This window comes from Hyla sarda, chromosome 10, assembly GCF_029499605.1.
Source record: "Hyla sarda isolate aHylSar1 chromosome 10, aHylSar1.hap1, whole genome shotgun sequence".
Classification (NCBI taxonomy): domain Eukaryota; kingdom Metazoa; phylum Chordata; class Amphibia; order Anura; family Hylidae; genus Hyla; species Hyla sarda.
The window spans coordinates 89867661-89890210 of NC_079198.1; the positions used below are offsets into that span (position 1 = coordinate 89867661).

Here is a 22550-nt window from a genome sequence, read left to right on the forward strand (position 1 = left end):
ACCCTCACGTTCAGACACATCCCCTATCCTGTGGATAGAAGATAAGATGTTATGTACCGGGGCTCCCCTTTAATTGGATTTTGCCATTGTGGACACTTATCCTCTGTGGATAGAGGATACATTTTCATTGTGCCATAATCCCTTAAAGTGTACCTGTCATTTAAAAAAAACTTTTGACATGTCACAGAGGCATGTTAAAACCTTCCCCAATGATGGCCCCAACCGATCAGGACGACAAGTGGAGAGAAGTGTCCGGTAGTGCACGTCACTCCCCGGCTTGCAGCTATCTCTGTACAGCTTCTCTGGACAGCCCGATAGAGGTCACGGGACGGAGATAACTGCAAGCCGTGAAGCAAAAAGCAAAGCCTGTTCCCTGCTCATTCTCCTGATTGGTGAGGGTCTTAACACTGTGGCCTGTTGATCAAAATTTGTTTGTGACATATCACATTTTTTTAATTTTTTTTTTATGACAGGTACACTTTAAGGGTCGATTCACACGTACAGTATTCTGGGCAGATTTGAAGCTGTGTTCAGTCATTTAGTTTAAATTGACACCTGTAGCTTCACATTCTGTGCATCAAATATGCACACGATACTGTACATGTGAATACACCCTAAATGTTTTTTTGTTTTTTTTTTTTATGGGAGGGGGATCTTGCTGCAATAACAAAAATCCTAACATAGTCAATATTCTTGTAATTTTTCAAAATTTTCCACAAATAATTCCTTCATATGGCAGAATAGCGTGCGTGAATAGAGGTAATGCCCTAGTTTAGGGCTAAAGCTATCAGTTCATTTGTCAGCGGTATGGCAGAGAAATACCGTATTTATCGGGGTATACCACGCACCGGCCTATAACACGCACCCTCATTTTACCAAGGATATTTGGGTAAAAAAAGTTTTTTACCCAAATATCCATGGTAAAATGAGGGTGCGTGTGTGCGCGTGTATACCCCGATATACCCCCAGGAAAGGCAGGGGGAGAGAGGCCGTTGATGCCTGCTTCTCTCCCCCTGCCTTTCCTGGGGTCTACAGCCCTGCTGTCGGCCCTTCTCTCCCCCTGGCTATCGGCGCCGCTGCCCTTTCTGTCCCCCTGACTATCGGTGCCGGCGCCCCATTGCGCTGCTGCAGGCCTCCGGCGTGCGTCCTCTGCGTCGTTGCTATGCGCTGCACGGCGCGGCGCATGACGTCAGTGCATAGCAACGACGCAGAGGACACACGCCGGAGGCCTGCAGCAGCGCGGACCCGACCCAGGTAATTATGCCACCGGGGATGGGGGGAGGCAACGGGGCAGCGGCGCCGGCAATGGGTGCCGCTGCCCCTTCTCTCCCCCTGGCTGTCGGCGCCGCTTCTCTCCCCCTGGCTATCGGCGCCGGGAATGGGGCGCCGGCACCGATAGTCAGGGGGACAGAACGGGCAGCGGCGCCGATAGCTAGGGGGAGAGAAGGGCCGGCAGCAGGGCTCTAGACCCCAGGAAAGGCAGGGGGAGAGAAGCGGGCAGCGACGGCCTCTCTCCCCCTGCCTTTCCTGGGGGTGTATCGGCGTATAACACGCACGTAGACTTTAGGCTAAAAATTTTAGCCTAAAAAGTGCGTGTTATACGCCAATAAATACGGTAAGTCTTAACATCCATTTACTTTCATTTACTTTCTCCTGAAGTACTGGCAACTGATTTCTGTTGAGAGACACTTGGGTCCTGCAGGTGAAGCAATTTTTCGTTAAAAAAGTGGGGGGAAAAAGGCCAAGGAACAAGGTCCGCAATGACAAACTTAAAGACCCTAGAGACGTTACAGGAAATTGTAAAGCAGAAATGATGTGCTTTAGTATCTGCATTTTAACACCCTGAACAAAATTGTACAGCACAATAATAGGAAACTTGTACCTATAACATTTTTTTCAACTTCTGGCGCGTCAGAAGTCTTAAATTGATCCACTTGCTAAGCCCCCCCCCCCCCATTGATGGTTTTAACAAAGCTCAATGTCTATTAGATTTCCTTTTTAAATTGTGTTTGTGGATTTGTAAGGAGAGCTGATCAGGAACAAAGGGACATAGTGCTAAACTTTATTCAGCAAATAATGTAAAAAGTAAAGTCCTGTGTTGATTAGTACAGTCATGGCCTTAATGTTGGCACCTCTGACATTTTTTCTAGAGAATGAGGTAATGAAGTATTTCTCACAGAAAAGGATTGCAGTAACACATGTTTGCTATACACATGTTTATTCCCTTTGTGTGTATTGGAACTAAAACAAAAAAGGGAGGAAAAAAAGCTAATTGGACATAACGTCACACCAAACTCCGAAAATGGGCTGGACAAAATGATTGGCACCTTTTCAAAATTGTGGAAAAATAAAATAGTTTCAAGCATGTGATAGGGTAAGTAACAGGTGTGGGCAATATAAAAATCACACCTGAAAGCAGATAGAAAGGAGGAAAGTTCACTTAGTGTTTGCATTGTGTGTCTGTGTGTGCCACACTAAGCATGGAAAACTGAAAGAGGAGAAGGAACCAAGGAGGACTTGAAAACCAAAATTGTGGAAAAATATTAACAATCTCAAGGTTACAAGCCCATCTCCAGAGATCTAGATATGCCTTTGTCCACAGTGCACAATATTATCAAGAAGTTTGTAACCTATGGTACTGTAGCTAATCTTCATGGGCATTGACGGAAGAGAAAAATTGATGAAAGGTGTCAACGCAGTCCGGATGGTGGATAAGCAGCCCCAAACAAGTTCCAAAGATATTCAAGCTGCCTTGTAGGCTTAGGGAGCATCAGTGTCAGCGCAAACTATCCATCAACATATAAATGAAATGAAACGCTATGGCAGGAGACCCAGTAGGACCCCACTGCTGACACAGAGACATAAAAAAGCAAGACTACATTTTGCCAATATAAACTTTGTAAGTAAGCCAAAATCCTTCTGGGAAAATGTCTTGTGGACAGATGAGACCAAGATAGAGCTTTTTTTTGGGTTTGCGTCCGAGATCTTGGGTCTTCCAGCAGGACAATGACGCCAAACATACATCAAAAAGAACCCAGAAATGGATGGCAAAAAAGCGCTGGAGAGTTCTGAAGTGGCCAGCAATGAGTCTAGATCTAAATTAGGGATCGATCGATATTTATTTTTTAGAGCCGATACCAATACCGATAACCTGTGAACTTTCAGGCCGATAGCCAATAGCTTATACCGATATTCCGTCCATTTCAATCCCCCCCCCCCCCCCCCCCCCCCCGATAAACTGTCTCTGGCCCTGCAGAAGCCACTGCAGATCAATGATTTAAAGCGGGCGCTGACGGTGCACCGGGCCACTGACGGTGACGTTGCATTGAGGACGCCACTCGTCATAGTGCAGCGCACAGTGACAGCTCAGGATGCCGCCGGAGCCAGAAGTAGCGCGGACCCCGGGAACAGGTAATTATAAAACCGGGGAGGCAATGGGGCAGCAGCGGTGGTTGGACTCAGGACAGGCAGGGGGAGAGAAGCGGGCAGCGGCGGCAGTCTCTGGCCCCACAAAAGCCACTGCAGTTCATTGATTTAAAGCGCCCGCATTATCGGCAAGTTAATTGCCGATACTGATAGAAAATTGTGAATATCGGCCAAACCGGTAATAGGTCGATCTCTAGTCTAAATCCCATTGAACATCAGTGGAGAGATCTTAAAATTTCTGTTGGGAAAAGGCGCCCTTCCAATAAGAGAGACCTGGAGCAGTTTGCAAAGGAAGAGAGGTCCAACATTCCGGCTGAGAGGTGTAAGAAGCTTATTAATGGTTATAGGAAGCGACTGATTTCAGTTATTTTTTCCAAAGGGTGTGCAACCAAATATTAAGTTAAGGGTGCCAATAATTTTGTCCAGACCATTTTTGGAGTTTGGTGTGATTATGTCCAATTTGCTTTTTTTCTTCCCTTTTTTGGTTTAGTTCATATACACACACAGGGGGGGGGGGGGTGGGGGGGATTCATCAACATCAGTGTATGGTAGAGCTTTTTTTAACCCCTTTCTGCTGCGTGTATTTGTCATTTACCTGCGCAAAATTTACTAAACTTGCGCACGGGTCTCTGTGAATCATGTGCAGCAATAGAATCCAGCCCATCTCAGCTCTTGAAAAAAATATAAGGCAGACTTGTACGTGTGCTCGGAGCTGGTGTATATTTGCACAAAAAAAATGGCACTTGCATCCTTTTTTTGCGCAAAAAAAAAAAAAAGACGCAGTTAATAATATCATGTCTACCAGAAAAACGGCTCTACGGTACACCTGAAGGGTGACATCTTTAGAAGAAGTTCCACCAGAAAAGACGCACAAAAAGAACGCAGGAATTTTGCGCAAGAAAATACACCTAAAATGACTCTATATAGATTGATGAATCCCCCCCAAAGGGAATAAACATGTGTATAGCAAAACATGTGTTACTGCAATCCTTTTCTGTGAGAAATAATTCATTTTCTTGAAAAATTTCAGGGGTGCCAACATTTATGGCCATGAGTGTATATGTGTGCAACACTTTAGCTCAACTTTATGGAGCCAATGATAATACATCATATACTGCTGAATAAAATACTTTTTTCATCATTTGCAAAATTTGAGCGTGCTGACTTTTTTTTTTTTTTGCTTTTGTAACATATGTTCAGTGTCATTAAGGCTTGCAACCATTCCACTATTGTTATACAGTGCTTTTTTATTTCTAGGTACATATACACACAGGTAGACACTCAGACGTATGCATCATATTTCTTGGATTAAACTGAATTGAGTTGTAGCCAATAGATGGAGATGATTGATGCACGCTGTGCCCATCCACATACAAATCTTGGCACATTTCTTTACCTATTACATACAATGCATCACAAATTAAAACCCACATGCTTTGCTTTGCTTCCCACAATGAATCAGCTCACTCCTGCATCTGCTCTTTACTATAAACCATGTTTCACAGTGTTTGGCTGCAGGTTCATTCAAGGGAACATCAGGAGGTCATTTACTACCCAATGTTATGTTCCTCCAGGACCAGACTCTGCTCTGCAAACATAATATTCAAATCCCTCTAGATCTGGACTTTGAAAATCTAATAAAAAACAGAACTTGAATATGAAAATAATCTTACCTTTTTTCAGTGATTAATACCAGAAGTCGGACCAGTGGAGGACACACAGCAATATTTGAACAACAGAGTAGATTTAAAGAAAAGAGGAGAAAGGGGAGAGAGAAAATACGAGATCAGATTTGTACTGAACAGTGTAATTCACTATACACGTATTTTTATAACAAGACAGAAACAATTTTAGAAGCGAGCAAAAGATATTTAGTCAATTTGGCAAGAATGCTGGTATAAAAAAATAAATAAATGGACTTTTCTCTAGGGATCGACGGATTATCGGTATGGCCGATATCATCGGCCGATAATCACGATTTTGGGCATTATCGGTATCGGCAATTATCTTGCCGATAATGCCCCGCCCCCCACACCGCCCCCACCGCACCGCGACCGCCACCCCCCTCGACCCGCCGCACCGCCGACCCACCGCACCCCCCACCGTGATGCTAGGCGGTATACCGGTATGGATTTTTTCCCATACCGCTATACCGGTCGGGCCCCTCCTCCACCCTCCCAGTCAATAAAAAAATTAAACTTACCCGTAATGGGGGTGGTCCGGGCCATCCATCCATCGTTCCTGTAGCGTCCGGGGGCGTTCCGGTCCGGGCTGTCCTTCTTCTCCCACGGTCTTCTTCTCCACTCCGAGGAGGCTCCGGCCTAGTACGCTGCATAGACAACGGTACGCCGTGACGTCAGGTGCGTCGCTGCGCACGGGCGTCACTGCGCAGCGACGTCTATGCAGCGTACTAGGCCGGAGCCTGCCCGGAGTGGAGAAGATGACCGCCGGAGAAGAAGGACAGCCCGGACCGGACCACCCTCCACCCGGAACGCCCCCGGACGCTACAGGAACGATGGATGGCCCGGACCACCCTGACAGGTAAGGGGAGAGAAGCGGGTGGTGGCGGCGGCGGCCTATGGCCCCGAAAAAGCCACTGCAGATCATTGATTTAAAGCGCCCGCTTTAAATCAATGATCTGCAGCGGTGTCGCAGGGGTTTAAATAGCCGATAACTTATACCGGAATATCGGTATAAGTTATCGGCTATCGGCCCTAACCTGCACCGATTATCGGTATCGGCCCTAAAAAAACGATATCGGTTGATCCCTACTTTCCTCCTGACGCTGCTCCAGTGCCTCCAGTATCCCGCTCCCGGCCTACATAGTGGTCTTCTTCTGGTGGTCGACCCATCACACTGTGGTTCAGGTAATTGCCAGCCACAGTGATCTCCTGCCTCGGCTGGTGATAGGCAGAGCAGCAGTGTGATGTATTGAGCCCTGGCACCAGTAAAAACACAGAGGAGCAGGCTTAAAGGGGTTATCCAGGAAAAAACTTTTTTTATATATATCAACAGGCTCCAGAAAGTTAAACAGATTTGTAAATTACTTCTATTACAAAATCTTATTCCTTTCAGTACTTATGAGCTTCTGAAGTTAAGATTGTTCTTCTCTAAGTGCTCTCTGATGACACGTGTCTCGGGAACTGCCCAGTTTAGAAGAGGTTTGCTATGGGGATTTGCTTCTAAACTGGGCGGTTCCCGAGACATGTGTCATCAGAGAGCACTTAGACAGAAAAGAACAACCTTAACTTCAGAAGATCATAAGTACTGAAAGGATTATGATTTTTTTATTGAAGTAATTTACAAATCTGTTTAACTTTCTGGAGCCAGTTGATATATAAAAAAAGTTTTTTCCTGGATAACTCCTTTAAAACATCACACTGCCACAGCCATGGCTGGACATCACTGCGGTCCATGATTAGCTGAGTGTATTGAGTTAATGACAAGAAGCAGAAAGAGGATCCCAGAAGAGGAAGGTAACGGGATATGAGACACCAGTGAACAGACGGGAGGTAAGCCCAGTTTGTTTTTAAAGAGAATTTGACAGTTATTTCAACCAATATACTGGGTTATAGTCCGGGTATATAGCTGTAAAGGGAAGGGAAACTTACATTTTTTGGTAAGGTATGTCCCAATTGTCCAGTCACAATTGCATTGCCATTGTGCACTAACATGTAATGAAGACGGGGAGCCGGCTCCCACAGCTCCCCTGCCTCATCAATATGCCCCTGGCCCACCGCCTTCCGTGATTTCAGACCCTGCAGGCTTGGAGGGGGGGTGATGACTGCTCCTTACTACACCCGTCTCTCACATCATGGAAGAGGGCGGACTGGGGGCGGAATATTGATAAGGCATGGGGAGATGGGCATCCCCATTGCACGCTGGAGTGCAATGGCAATGCAACTGTAACGAGCAGAACTTAGGACATATCTAACCTAAAAAAGGATTTTTTTGTACTCACTGTAAAATCTCTTTCTCGTAGCCTTCATTGGGGGACACCTTACTGATGTGTATATGCTCTTGCCCCTAAAAGGCGCTGACAATAGGAAAAAAAAAAAGTCAGCTCCTCCCAGGCAGGATATACCCGCCCACCTGCAGAACCTCAATCAGTTTTGTCACAAAGCAGAAGGAGAAGCCAACAAATACATATGTCTGAAGAACCCTAGAAAGGAATCCATTATAAAAAAAAACAAGAACCTGAAAAATCAATCCGGAAAAAAGATGAAGAAAGGGTGGGTGCGGTGTCCCCAATAAAGGCTACAAGAAAAAGATTTTATGGTGAGTACAAAAAAATCTTTTCTCGGTCGCTCTTCTTTGGGGGATACCTTACTGATGGGACGTAGCAAAGCAGTCCCCTAGGGTGGGGATAAACCCAATTGCAGCGAAAGGGGAATTATTTCAGAGACCGAAGCCACTCGACCGTAAGGCCTGCGGACTAGATCCTGGCAGAGCCAACCGAGGCCCACAAACTGAGCTCCCAGAAGAGCCCCCGTCCATGGAGATGGACTAGGATGCCAAGAAGAGACCCTCCTATGTAGAGACTCCAGCCTACGTTCCATATAGAGAGACAGAAAAAAAAGTGGGTCGACTGGAAACCAGAGGGGCCAGAACCATCCCAGGAAGAGATATGAAATCAACTCCAAGGAACACAGAACCTGACAGAGGGCTGGCCCGGCAGGAAAACAGAAACAGGAAAAAGGCACAACAAGGGAACCAGAGTCCAGAGTCAACCAAGGCAAGAGAACATGGCGGAAAAAGATGCCAGGGAGAGCAGCGTAAGCCTGAGCAGGAGGCGAGTATAGGAGGTAGAGACCAGAAAAACACTGGAAAAAAGAAAGAAGGTGACAGGCTCTGGAGAGACCTGTTGCATAAATGCGAAACAGTTGCCCACCAAAAAAAACCTGTCCCAAGGGCCTGCCGCGAGCACCTGGGAGACAAAATGAGCTCAAGTAGCGTAAACCATATGACCAGAACGCCCACCGCCTTAGAAGTACATGGGCCCCAAAGGAGGAGACCGAAGGAATAAGGCAAAAAAAAAAGGAACGGAATGCCCTGAAAAAGGAGCATCCCAGAAGACCGGAGCGACTGCAAGGGAACTGGAGGTACCCAGATCATCAGGAAGACATACATGTAAGAATAAACAGCAAATGGAGCATCCTGGAACACTGGAGCAGCCGACATGGGAAATGGAGGTTCCTGAGTTGCCTGGAAGATGCACACCTGCAGAGTAAGTAAACGCTCCGGGACAAACTTCTACGTCTGGACAAGAAGAAGTGCGGTACAGAAAGACCGCCTCACCATCAAATCACAGAGAAGTTGGAGCAGGAGAGCTAACCTGCCCGAGACCACAACCATTAGTAAGGCCCAAAGAACCAGAAAGGCCGACTTAGAAAAGAAGGCATGCCACAGCATACTAGGATAGTGTTCAAGACACGGAGACTAACCGGACATGGATCACAGTGGTCTGAGCGGACCAAAGCAACATTCTGTCAGGACGGTAATGGAGGGGGAACAAAGGGAAGATTACTCCAGAAGACCGTAGTGTCAGTGAGTGCAGCTGACACCGACAAGGGAAAGGGGAACAAACCCCTCCAGGGAGATTGCACCGAGGGAAGAGAGCAATGGCAGGACCCAAACAACAGACAGTGCTAGACCGGCTGTCACCAAGCCATACAAGAGCGCATAAACTCCCCCAACAGAGGGGAGTGCAAAGTCTGTATGAGCAGAAGTAGATAACCCAGGAACAGGAAGAGAGCCAGGCTGCAAGGTGCGCAGCTCAGCTGATTACTCTCAGCAAAAAAAAATAAAAAAAACATGGGCCAAGCCAGGTACCCCATCTATATAGAGGAGGGGAAACAAGGGGTGGTCACGATGAAGACCAGGCCCAGACCATGCCAAGCTTCCTGATCCCCGTGGAAGGGGAATGGTCAAGTGTGCCAGGCACTACAGGAGCCGGGAAATGCCGCCCAAGGCAAGAAGGCAAAGTACAGGGTGGATGTAGTCCCCAGGAACCCTGCAACAACATATCGAGGAATGGAGGATCAAACTTTGTGTCCCCGAGAGATCATAAATCTGTACACTGGTGCTGGGCAAAGATACCAAGATGTGACAATGAATGGAAGTAAGAAGTACATGCCCCACAGCAACCAAAGCATGGAAGGGAACACCCCAATGTAGAAAACACTGGACAAGAAGGGCGATGACTGAGCCATCCTGGTCGTTCTAAGGCAGGGGTCTCAAACTCTCGGCCCACGATGCCCCCTCCCCGTACTGTGTGAAATTTTGTGGCCCGCTGCTCCCCCGTACTCATCTTTCTGTACTGATTGATTCGGTGTGAGGTGAAAATTTGCGACCCATGCAGACTTGCGTGTGCTCCTCCCCTCAGCCCCCCGAAGGTTTCCGAAGCAAAAGCTGGGGGAGGGCAGAGCAGGAGAAGAGAGCAGGTACACACACCCCTCCCCTCCCGGGAGAAATTATCCCCAGCTATCCCCAGCCCCTGCACTTTGTAATCCTTCTCTGCTCTGTCTACTTTCTCCAGTGCAGACCTGCGTCCTCCGAAGGCAGAGCAGGGGGGGGGGGGTTGTAGAGATGAGGAGCCATGTACGTCCTCTCTTCCCTGCTCTGCCTTCTTTTCACCGTGGAAACTTGCGTCCTCCGAAGGCTTGTGCTGTGATGTCCCCCCCCCCCCCTTATCCCCAGCCTGTGCAGTATGTCGGCCTTCACACATACAAATCATCCCCAGCTTTCGTGCAGTATGTCCCCCTTCACACATAGAAAACATTAGGGAGGGGTGATGAGGAGCCTTGTACGTCCTCTCTCCCCTGCTCTGGCTTCTTTTCTCAATGGAAACTTGCATCCTCCGAAGGCAGAGCAGGGGGAGATGAGGAGCCGTGTATGTCCTCTCTCCCCTGCTCTGCCTTCTTTCTCCCATGAAGACCTGCGTCCTCCGATGAGGGGGGCATGGTTTCTTTCTCCGGTACAGACCTGTGTCCTCCGGGAGGGTAGATGAGGGGGGCATGTACCTGCTCTCTCCCTCTGCTCTGCCTTTGCTCTGCCCTCCCCCCCAGCTCTAGCTTCGGAAACCTTTGGAGAGCTGAGGGGAGGAGCGGATGCAAGTCTGCATGGGTCGCAAAGCAGGGATTAGCGTGACATCCGCTGCGTTGGGCAGCGCCAACATGACGCGCTGTCCGCACTGATCTGGTGAAACGTTTCTTCAGAAACGTCTAAGCAAGTTCACAGACCTGTAAACTACCTAGCCAGACAGAAACAGAGTGGGGTGCACCTCACTGATCCTGCTAAGCTACAGTACTGCCAATCATCCAACACCCCCCCCAGCAGTAGCACCTTCATCATCCATCAGCAACACCCCCCCCCCCAGCAGTGGCACACCCATCATCCACCTGCAACACCCCCCCTCTCCAATCCCCCTACCCCCCTGTGGTAATAGCATGAGCTGACGGATAATGGGGGTGCTACTGCTGGGGGGGGGGGTGTTGCTGGTGGATGATGGGGGTGCTACTGATGGAGGAGGTGTTGGTGGATGATGAGGGGGGTGTTGCTGGTGGATGATGAGAGTGCTACTGCCCTGGCAGTAGCAACTCATTCATCCAATACCCTCCCCCCCCCCAGCAGTAGCACCCCCATCATTCGTCAGTTCATGCTATTACCACAGGGGGGTAGGGGGAATGGGGGGGGGGGTGTTGCTGGTGGATGATATGGGTGCTACTGCAGGGGGGGTTCTGGTGGATGATGGGGGTGCTACTGCTGAGGGGGGTGTTGCTGGTGGATGATGGGGGTGCTACTGCTGGGGGTGGAGTGTTGCAGGTGGATGATGGGGGTGCTACTGCTGAAGGGGGAGTAGCATCCCAATCATCCAACACCTCCCCCCCCCCAGCAGTAGCACCTTCATCATCCATCAGCAACACCATCATCCACCTGCTTAACTGTCGGAAACCCATGGAAACAAAATCACAGGAAGGCCCGAGGAACAGGGAAGGTGGGCTCTACACGTGCAGAGTTGGCCAGCGCATGTAGGGACACAGACATGGTTGCCACCTGATGGTAGTGGGGTACCAAAACTGCTGATGCGAAAGAAAGCGCAGGCATCCAAAAGTCCGGCAGCCTGGAAGACAAGCTCAGCACCCAACGGTGTTGAACAACCATGCCCCAAGCAGACCAGCGATACACCCTAGAAGGGAAACAGAGAATGCAGCTGTTTCTGTGAAAGTCCATGGAACCTGCAGGAAACGCCCACACCCCTGACAGGCAGGTATAAAAGATCCAATGAAACCACTGAGTGGTCCAATGAGACACTCTCTTGGAACTTCACCTGGAAAATGAGTCACCGGATTGTAGCTGTGGGAGCAGCAAGAATGGGGAAAGTGACCTTGCAGACTCCGTCTGGCTATCTGGCCTAGGGACCATGGCCACACCAGTTGCAGTAGACAGAATCGAACACAGAAAAAGGGTTACCAGCCCTCAGCCTAGAGAGCAGCAGGCATGTAGGGAGGAACCTGGTAAAGGAGGAAACCCTGCGAACCAGTATGAGGTGTATTGTATAGGGCCCATGGAGCAACATAGGGAAATGCACTTGAAACTACTCCTTAGCAAAGGATAACCTGAACTACCATCCATGGTGGGGGAAGTGTATGGTAGTGGACCCGACGTAGCAGTAGAAGATTATGCAGACAACCATCGGGCTGACTAGTATAGGATTCCTGAATGCTCAGGGTAACTCCATTGAACCCCCCACACAAAAAGTGGGATATTGGAGCACAACCTAACTAACGGGCAACCTGGTGGCGTAAGAGACCCTGTAGACTAAGGTCTGGCTGACTGGTATCAGTCCCGAGTACCTGCAGGGAACTTCATCCAGAGTCCTTAAACCAGCAGAGAGGTACGGGAAACACGACCAAGCCTGCGGCAGCCGAGAAATGGGAGACCCAATAGCGATGGGGACCTGGCAGACAACAGTCTGGCTGAACAAGTACACTTCCAGGTGTTGAATAAAAGAGGACAGCTAGATAGGCGATCACTGTGCCACTCTGTCGCCTGTGGGAGGGAGGAGAGGCCTAGGAGCCATAGATAGTATCCCCACCACCTTGGGAGATCGGGGGAGACTGAGGAGCCGTAGAATGAATCCCCCTTACCTCAGCTAGGATCCATCGAACACACTGGAACACGTCTTAGTACGCGTCGCAGAGCAGTGGAGTACCAGAACTTCCAGTGACAGATACATCAGCTGTGTGATGTGAGGAAACCATGCAGACCACAGACTGACTTACTGGTAAGGGTCCATAGTATACAATGGGTCACTCCTTTGGACACCACGCACAGGAGTGGGGAACCGGAAGTACAGCTGCAGATATATTAGTTGTGTGATGTGAGGAAACCATGCAGACTACTGTCTAGCTTACTGATATGGGTCCGTAGTAGACAACAGGTCACTCCGTTGGACACCTGCACTAGTAGTGGGGTACTGGACTGCCAGCTGGATGCAGCAGAAGAGAGATGAATGACAGGCAAGCCTACAGTCAGACATATCAACATCAGGACCAATCCATGTCCACGCAGGGACGCTTCCACGGAGATCTCACACTAGACGTGAGGATCCAGAGCAATAGCCGTGGATGCGGCAGCCCGTGGAGGAGGGAATCATATTGTATGACATGCCAGGACACCTCCTTGATACTTATGGAATGCTTCACAAAGTTGCATGGCATCCTAGTGCAGGCGCCATGCAATCTGCACAGTATCGTACCAATATGTCTGTTAATTTATTATATTAATTAAATTATTAATATATTTATTAGATGGTGTATGGTATATGTGCTGCCAAAGCCAGCACTGTAAAAAAATTAACTGATAAGCTGACACAACAAATACTACATTTGATCCGCCACAATGCACAGGATCTGGGTGGAAAACTATGTAGAAGAAAAAAACACTGTTGACCACTAGAGGGGGCAGTGCTGTACTGTACAGTGCTGTACACCAATACACCTTACAGCCACTGGAGGGCACAGAGCGCACATGAGAAGCTGCCCTTTTTTTTTTTTTTTTTTAACAAAGTGAAACAGAAACTCAGGAGGGGCGGAGAGCAGTGGCGCCGCCCTATCAACGCGGGAAAAAAAGAGCGCGCTGTCCACGTCCCCCCCCCCCCACGCCCCGAAGAAGGAGTAAGTCAACCCTTTGAGAAAGGAAGGAAAGGAAGGACCGTAAAGGCGCCGCAGTCATGGCGCCGCAGCTGCAGGCGTGATAGTGAAAGCCAAGTGGCTGCGGCATGGGGATAAATAAAGCCGGGGACTAAAATTACAGAATAACAGGAGAGAGCCGAATGGTCGGGGCGCCAGCCGCTGGGAAGATAGAAGCGGCATCCAGCGGCCGCTGCACAGCAGAGGCCACATCAGGACTAGGCCGGAGGAAGAAATATGGCACGGCCGCTCCCATCCCCCCTACTGCACCGCCTGGCCACATGAGAGCAGAGACCCGCTAGCCAAGGAGGGCCTGGCCAGAGGGTAAGAAAACATGGTCAGCTTGCAGAGCCTGGTGCAGACAGCAAGGCTAGGGAGGCACCCACATGAAAGAAGGGGGAAGGGGGAAACAGACCACCGGACCGTCCCCTAAAGGTATTGTGCCGCCGGCAACCCGGAGGCCGTGGGAGGTCCGGCCCAGCACAGCAACGTGCAATGGCGGCTGAGGAGCTGGGCACATGAGAGATAGGGGACCCCTGGATGAGCATGAGGGAGAGAGAGGGAGAAGGGAGGTTGTAGTACATACTCAACCATGGCTCCATCTTCTTATACTCACCCAGAAATCTTCAACCAGCTTATGGACACGCTGCATCATACCAGGCTAAGATAGCGGGGCGAGCAGTGGCAGTGGGGGACCCGGACCCAGGGTACAACCTCCAAGAGCTGGCCATTGGCGAGAAGGGGTTAACAGTACATACTCTATGTCTGTGCCCCTTTGTCGCATATGGGGGTAGTGCCAAGCTCCTTAACCCCCACCTGAAAAAGGGAAATAAAAGGGAGATAAAAACCTAACTTAGCAGCCCTTACTAAGAAATAATAAAAAAGGACTAGGTCTGAGAAGCTCCCAGACATGTGTCTTGCCTCCTACTGACACTAGCTAAAACGGATTACCTCACTGCAGGTGGGCGGGTATATTCTGCCAGGGAGGAGCCAACTTTTTTTTCCTAGTGTCAACGCCTCCTAGTGGCAAGAGCATATACTCATCAGTAAGGTGTCCCCCAATGAAGAGCGACCGAGAAATGTAAGTTACCCTTCTTTTTACAGCTATTCACCTGCACTATAACCCAGTGTAATGGGTTTAATGCAGGTGATATAGCTGTCAGTTTATTTGTAAATGTCAGCATGCTGGCCAAGTTGGAGTACCCCTTAAACACTTCTACACATACTATATAGCGTAATATCAATAAGCAAGCTGCACTACAATGGTCAATACATTTCTGAAGTTACAGCAATAAGCTACAGATCTTATATATTGAAAACATATAGCACATGACAGTAGTGCTGGCTGATGTGGCCTTAATTATTACTATTATTTTTTTTTTCATTAACTTAAATACCATAAGTGAATTGCATGCACAACACTGTCTTAATATACACAGATTATCCAATTTGTAAAGGACAATTCCGATTATCAGTATTTAGTAAGAAATTGCAATTAATTTATATAAAAAAAATGGCTTGACACAATTGAAGGATAGGGTACAATAAAGTCAAAGTTCCAAGGAAAATATCCACTTTCCCAATTATTACAGCTCTGCATGTACTATACACTCCCCTGGTAATCACCGCAACCTATATGCTATCCACCTATATGCAATCCACTTTTCCTGACAGCCCCCAATGTACCAACCACTACCCGAATAATCACAACCCGCTCCCAATTTACTATCTACTCCACTACTGTTGTACAAATGGAGAATGTATCAAATCATAAATCATTCATTAACAATGGTAAATACTATATCAGGATATTCACACATATCTACCCACCACTACATGACATCCACAACCACAAATAGACACTTGTGCTAGGGTTGCAAAAAGAGTATGTGAAAGCTGTTTGAGTAGGAGGTGTTGAGACGCGATACCATATCATACACATTGATATAATTGAGATGGCAATTTATATGGTGTATATCCTGTGCAGTGTGATTAAATATGGCAGCATGTGAAGCCATTTCTCAATGATTCTCTACAATTGAATCATAGTATATCATTTTTGGTCTGTCTCATCTAGACAACTCCTTTATACAATACATGCTCTATAAGGGTGCGTTCACACGCTAGTAGCTAGCAGTGAGTTTCTTGCTGCGGGAAACCTGCTGTGAGTTACACTACCATTGATTTGAATGGGTCCACAGAATGAGGTCTGAATGGGTCTGAGTATGCTGGGAGTTGTAGTTTTAACAACAAAGAGACCCCAGGGTGGGTTAGGGTAATAATAACCAAGGAACACCTTTGACCCTGGAAGACCCAGGGTCACTGATACCCTTATTAAATCCCACCCCTAAAACTTAACTTTTATTTATATTTAGATTAGAATTATTAAATAATAAGTATATAATAAATGATGAGTGTGTTCACTTAAAATCACGGGTTGGTGTGCTTTGTAATAGTATTTCGATTGTATCCAGTTAACCACTGTATATGTATTCAATATCGCAGGTGGGCTGCAGTACCACCATGGATTGCACACCAACTGCCGCTAATTAAAATACTGAAAATGCCCCCTCCATAGAAGTAATTTACAAATATGTTTAACTTTCTGCCACCAGTTGATTTAAAAGAAAAAAGGTTTTCACCGGAGTACCCCTTTAAAGGGGTTGTGCGCTGCCCTGCAGTTCGGAGCGCCGCTCAAAGCGTTCGGAAGTTCACTACTCCGAACGCTGTGTGCGGGCTTCCGTGTTCGCAGCCGCCGAGCGTGACGTCACGCCCGGCCCCTTCGTGACGTGTCGCCCGCATCCTCGTCCGCCCCCCCTCTACCGAAGTCTATGGGAAGGGCGCGTGACAGCGGTCGCGCCCCCTTCCCATAGACTTTCCTTGAGGGGGCGGGCGATACGCCACGAGGGGGCGGGTGATACGTCATGAAGGGGCGGGTGATACGTCATGAAGGGGCCGGGCGTGACGTCACGCCCGGCGGCTGCGAACACGGTAGCCCGCACACAGCGTTCGGAGTAATGAACTTCTGGATGCTGTGAGCGGAGCTCCGAACTGCAGGGCAGCGCACAACCCCTTTAAAGTTTCTAAACCAGCGTGCTCCAGCTGTTGCAAAACTACAACTCCCAGCATACTCAGACAGTCAAAGGCTGTTGATGCATGCAGGGAGTTGTATTTCTGCAACAGCTGAAGGCATAAGGGTCTATTCCAACAGCAGAATTCCCGCATGCGGATTCTGCCTCAAATTAAAGGAGTACTCCGGTGCACACTTTTTTCATGTTATCCCGTCCGGGCTGCAAAATAAAAGAAAACGCACTTTCTCTTACCTGCCAACGAGCCCCCGGAGCTCAGGTACAGGTGTTCGGTCCCCGGGCTGTATTCTTCTTACTTCCGGTTAGCCCGGCACGTCACACGGAGCTCCAGCCTATCACTGGCCGAGGCGGGACATCGCTGCGGCCAGAGATAGGCTGAAGCTCCGTGTGACGTGCCGGGCTAACCGGAAGTAAGAAGAATACGGCCCGGGTACCTAACATCTGTACCGGAGCTCCGGGGGCTCGTTGGCAGGTAAGATAAAGTGCGTTTTCTTTTATTTTGCAGCCCGGACGGGATAAAATGAAAAAAGTGTGCACCGGAGTACTCCTTTAAGGCCCAATAGAATTCTATGGGATTCTGCACTCCCATTCACACTTCTGAATTTCCGCATGCAGATTCTGCACAGATTCCGCACGAAATCCACCAGAATAAATGTGGAAGCGTAATTGGTGCGGATGTGTGGAAATTCTACCAAATAAAAAGACCCTAATGGTTGGGAAACACCACTCTACTAGATCACTCCATCGTATGAGCGAGAGCAGAGGCTTGCTATAAAGATAAGTTCCTTGCAGACTTGACGAAAATAAATATGACATGTTCAAATTTCCCTTCCTGTGGCAATAAGTTTATCATCATCCGGCAGCTTTAATTTAAGATTGGTTGACCAGAAAAGACAACCCCTTTTAAAGGGACAATTGAGAAAAGGTTCTGACAAAACAAATTTTATATATATATATATATATATATATATATATATATATATATATATATATATAGTTAGACATAGTAGCTCCAAAAAAGTCAGCCTCTTATCCCCACCATTAAATCAATCAATTCAAATCACTGGGGTATGACTTACAAGTTATAAAATCGCAATTTATTGGGTATATTTTGATAAAACACATATAACCCCTACATACAAACACTGAACTATTATTCACCTGTGACCGCAAAGGGAAAAAATATCACAGAGAATAGAAACCAAACAAATATTAAACACCACTATATATATTGCACATATTGTAGTCAGTGATACACAGTGACTAATGCATCAAAATAGAGACCCCCCTACTTAGTTAGTTCGGGTGATTTCTTAATTATTGCATGTTTCCAAGGGGCTAGATTGCACGGGATATGAAGGGTTAAATGCTGGAGGGAAGACTGATATGTGCTGTCACTACACTTCCTATCAATCCCTCAAAATGTAGTGCAATCATGTCCCTATAAGCACCTTCCCCTCACTGTGTGGCATGTAACTGGGGCACTCGTCCTAATAAGGGCGACCCCCATGCCTAAGGACCCTGTCCCTATCCTATAACAGTCCTATTAAACAGTGTACAGAGGATAAAGTGCTAACATGCTTGTGCTTAATGCGCAAAAGATACCATAAAGGAATGCCTTCAGGAGAATTATTTAAATGAACAAAAGAACCTGATCTACAACGCAGCGTTTCGCTCAGCTCATCAGGGAGACAGTCTAGGTCACAGTGTCCCAGCAGGGTGGAGTCGCAGTGGCCAGGGGTGCGGAGCGGGGGGCTCGGTGGTGGTGGTGGGGGGGGCGGTGCAGTGGCGGTGATAGGACTCAGGAACCCCGGACAGGCAGGGGGAGAGAAGCGGGTGGCGGCGGCAGTCTATGGCACCACAAAAGCCACTGCAGTTCATTGATTTAAAGCGCCTGCTTTAAATCAATTATCTGCAGCGGTGTCGCGGGGGGATAAATAGCCGATAACTTATACCGGAATATCGGTATAAGTTATCGGCTATCGGCCCTAACCTCCACCGATTATCGGTATCGGCCCTAAAAAAACGATATCGGTCGATCCCTAATATATATATACATATATATATATATATATATATATATATATATATATATTAAAAAAGCTTTCTAATTTGTTTTTGGGATCCATTTTTTTAATTGTAATCAAAAATCTGGTACAAACTGCAATTCAACTGCATTTGTGATTTCCACAAAACATGCTACTGAATCAAAAAGAATAAAAAGGATCTACAATTCAGTTAATAAAATTCCAAGACCTAGAAACTCATTACAGTGCACAAATCAATGTAAAATCATCAATAATTGACGCTGCTTGTGACATTCATTTTTTTCATGCCCAACGGCAATTTTCCATTTCTCGCACATTTTAGTAGAACATTAAATCGGTACTGTAGTGGCTTTGCTTTGAGTTTTGCGATGCCTGAGGCACAAATAACAAACTGCAGAATATTTGCAAGCTTGAGCAGATTGTTCCGAGACCATGTCCGCAACCTATTATATGCACTATACAAGCACCTATGAAGAACAAGCTTTACGCTTGGGAACGCTGCTTGCCTTGTGTATTTTAAATCAGCTGTAGTAAACCAAAATCAATGTCGAACATGTCACATATTAGGAAGCTGCTCCTTCCTTATATATTAGATATGGGAAACATGTAAAGTATATCTATTGCCAATTGTGCCTATGGATATCTTGCTGCCATCTTCTCTTATCACCTTTAAAAGTAATGCTATTTGCTAAGTTCACATCACTGCTGAGCTCCATCCCCTTCAGGGTCTGTTCAGCTTTTTTTTTTCATTGAGCTGATTGGACCCTAAATGGGGCGGAGCACAATGGACACTGCCAGGTCCGACAGATACCATTGACTTTGAATATAGTCCGTCAGCAAAGAAAAATACCACGTGCAGTATTTCTTTTTCCACCCAACTTACGTCTTTTTGCGACAGAGCTTCCTTTGGTGGAGCATAGAGGTATAATGAGCTTCTATGCATGGTATGTCTTCACTTACTGACTGACTAAGGAGACTCCATTGATCTTGAGAATGAGGGGGCTAAGGCAAATAAAGGGGCACTCTGCCCCTAGACATCTTATCCCCTATCCAAAGGATAGGGGATAAGATGTCAGATCGCCGCGGTCCCGCTGCTGGGGAGCCCCGGGATCCCCGCTGCGGCACCCCGCTATCATTACAGCACAGAGCGAGTTCTCTCTGTGCGTAATGACGGGCGATACAGGGGACGGAGCAGCGTGACGTCATGGCTCCGTCCCTCGTGACATCATGGCCCGTCCCCTTACTGCAAGTCTATGGCAGGGGGGGGGGGGCGTGACGACCGCCACGCCCCCTCCCATAGACTTGTATTGAAAGGAGTGGGCCGTGATGTCACGAGGGGCGGAGCAGTGACATAACGATGCTCCGGCCCCTGTATTGCCCGTCATTACGTGCAGAGCGAACACGCTCTGTGCTGTAATGATAGCGGGGTGCTGCAGCGGGGATCCCGGGGGTCCCCAGCAGCGGGACCGCGGCGATCTGACATCTTATCCCCTATCCTTTTTATAGGGGATAAGATGTCTAGGGGCGGAGTACCCCTTTAAATGTAGCAATCAGTAGTGGTACCAGCAGTCTTCAATAATGTTGGTTATCTTTTGCCAGGTACAGGTTGGTAAGGGGTTCTAGAGGTTACTCATGGGCTTCTTTCTGGACTGCATGGCAGATAGATGGTATTGTCATGATGTTCAATACTATGGGCTGCTGCAGGAGAAATGCAGTATTATAGGACAGACACTAAGATGAAATGCATAATTTCAAGTGGCCCATAGAGGGAGGGCTAAATAGTATAGAATGGACAGGGATTGTCCTACTATCTATTGATGAGCTTGAGCTACAGTACCATACAGAGTCCATGGACATGCGTGGCATTGGTTAAAAACAAAACCAAATCCTTTTTTTTTTTTTATTCTATTTTACTACTTTAAACAATGCAGTATATATTTGAACTTTCACTGATTTAGGGAAACATGTTCAATATAAATCAGCATCCTGGGATTATCATGCTTTCTATCTCAACAAAATAGTCTCACTTAATGCTCAATTTACATCTCTTTTAAGTGACTTAACCCAGATTTCCAGTCTACAAATGACCCCATTAATCTGTTCTGGCTGTGTCCAGGAATAGCCACAGTAACAAGCGTTTTCATGTCTTTGTGTTTCATAACTGCTCTGTCCCCTCCCCAAATTAATTTGTGTGCCAAAGAAAGAGGCCTTTGTGCATGTTAATCATCAGCCCCTGGCATCCAGAAGACCTCTACGTTTAGGAAGTTGGACTTCCATTCCGGGTAAAGAGTTTGCTAGACAAACCCTTCCATTGTATCCTCCTCATTGCACCAGCATCCTAAACGCAGGGCATGGACTACTTTCATGTCGATGAACTTAACGGAGGAATCAGTAGAAAGTATTTCACACGTGACTGGAAAAAATCTAAATCTATTATGTATGCGGCTCATAACTGTGATAACCAGACCATTTATTATTACTGTGAAATTAGTCCTGAAGTAACAAAAATTACTTTTCCTAAACTAACAACAATACTTAGCTCTACCTTTACTTCAATATTAAAGGGAACCTGTCACAACAAAAATACAGGCCAACCTGCAGGCAGTGTGTTATAGAGCAGGAGGATTAATGAGCAGCTAAGCAGACTGATAGTTTTATGGGAAAAGTTCCAGGATAACTTGTCATTTATTATGTAAATCTCTGCTCCTTTTGTGATAAAAGTCAAGTGAGTGTTCATATTTAGTGATTAACAGCTGTCTGTATATGTGTTCATATAAAAGAAGCTGTTATTTACTAAGTAGGACCATCCACTTGACTACATAGCCCAGAGAAAGCACAGGTTTACACAAATATATAAAGTAATACTGAAACCTTTCCCATAACACTATATATTAATCTGCTCAGCTCCTCCTGCTCTATAACATGGTGCCTGCAAACTGGACCACATTTTTAATGTGAGAGGTTCCCTTTAACTGTATCTCTTTGCAGCCTGGATAAATTGTGATGCATGGACTAGAACCATAGATTAGCTGACAGACAGAAAGGCCAAACGATGCTCCAAGGAAAAACCTTGCTAGTGTCAATCCGTTCTGGTAATCCTAAAAAAGGGAATATTGTCTGTATGCTTTTATAGGTCATATGGATGTGGGTTGTTAAGATGAGACAACAGTTTTCATTTATTATGCCACTCCTATGCCAACCATGGATAATGGCATTGGTCTTTTGTGTTATGACTATTGTCCTGCAGGATATAGAAATTACAGGCCTCTAGCACCATTTTTGCAAGAAATTACCAACAACCGTATGCAAAAAGGCATATCAAGCTTTGTGTTGTTATTTGAACAATCAGTATATTACAAATCCGAGAGAATCATTTCATTCTTGTGCTCTGTTCACACTGCAGGCGTGCTGCGCTAAAGGGCGCTGTCGCTCAATCTGTTCGAAGGACGAGAATTAAGTGGAGAAAAAATACTACATGTCCAATCTTCTTTTCTCCACTGAAGCCCAGTAAAATATCTGACACCCAGAGGACCTCAGTCAAGACAATGGGATCTGTCAGGACCTGTCAGTGTCAGTTGTGCTCATTAGGCCCCTTAACCCTTTAAGGACTCAGCGTTTTTCCCTTTTTGCACTTTTGATTTTTTCTCCTCATCTTCTAAAAATCATAACACTTTCAGTTTCCCACCAACAGACCTATATGAGGGCTTGTTTTATGTGCTACCAATTTTACTTTGTAATGCATCAGTCATTTCACCACAAAATCTATAGCTAAACCCCAGAAAATTGGGACAAAA

The 22550-nt window shown here is 46.9% G+C and overlaps 1 protein-coding gene and 1 non-coding gene across 8 annotated transcripts in view; both read right to left on the reverse strand.

Annotated features, from left to right (window-relative positions):
• The window catches only part of NCAM1 (neural cell adhesion molecule 1), a 457028-nt gene that overhangs the window by 323688 nt on the left and 110790 nt on the right, over positions 1 to 22550 (reverse strand). The gene's annotated exons all lie outside the window — the stretch shown is intronic.
• Positions 13114 to 13220, reverse strand: LOC130294719 (U6 spliceosomal RNA). The gene has a single exon (XR_008848594.1). It is a non-coding gene; the product is annotated as a U6 spliceosomal RNA (small nuclear RNA).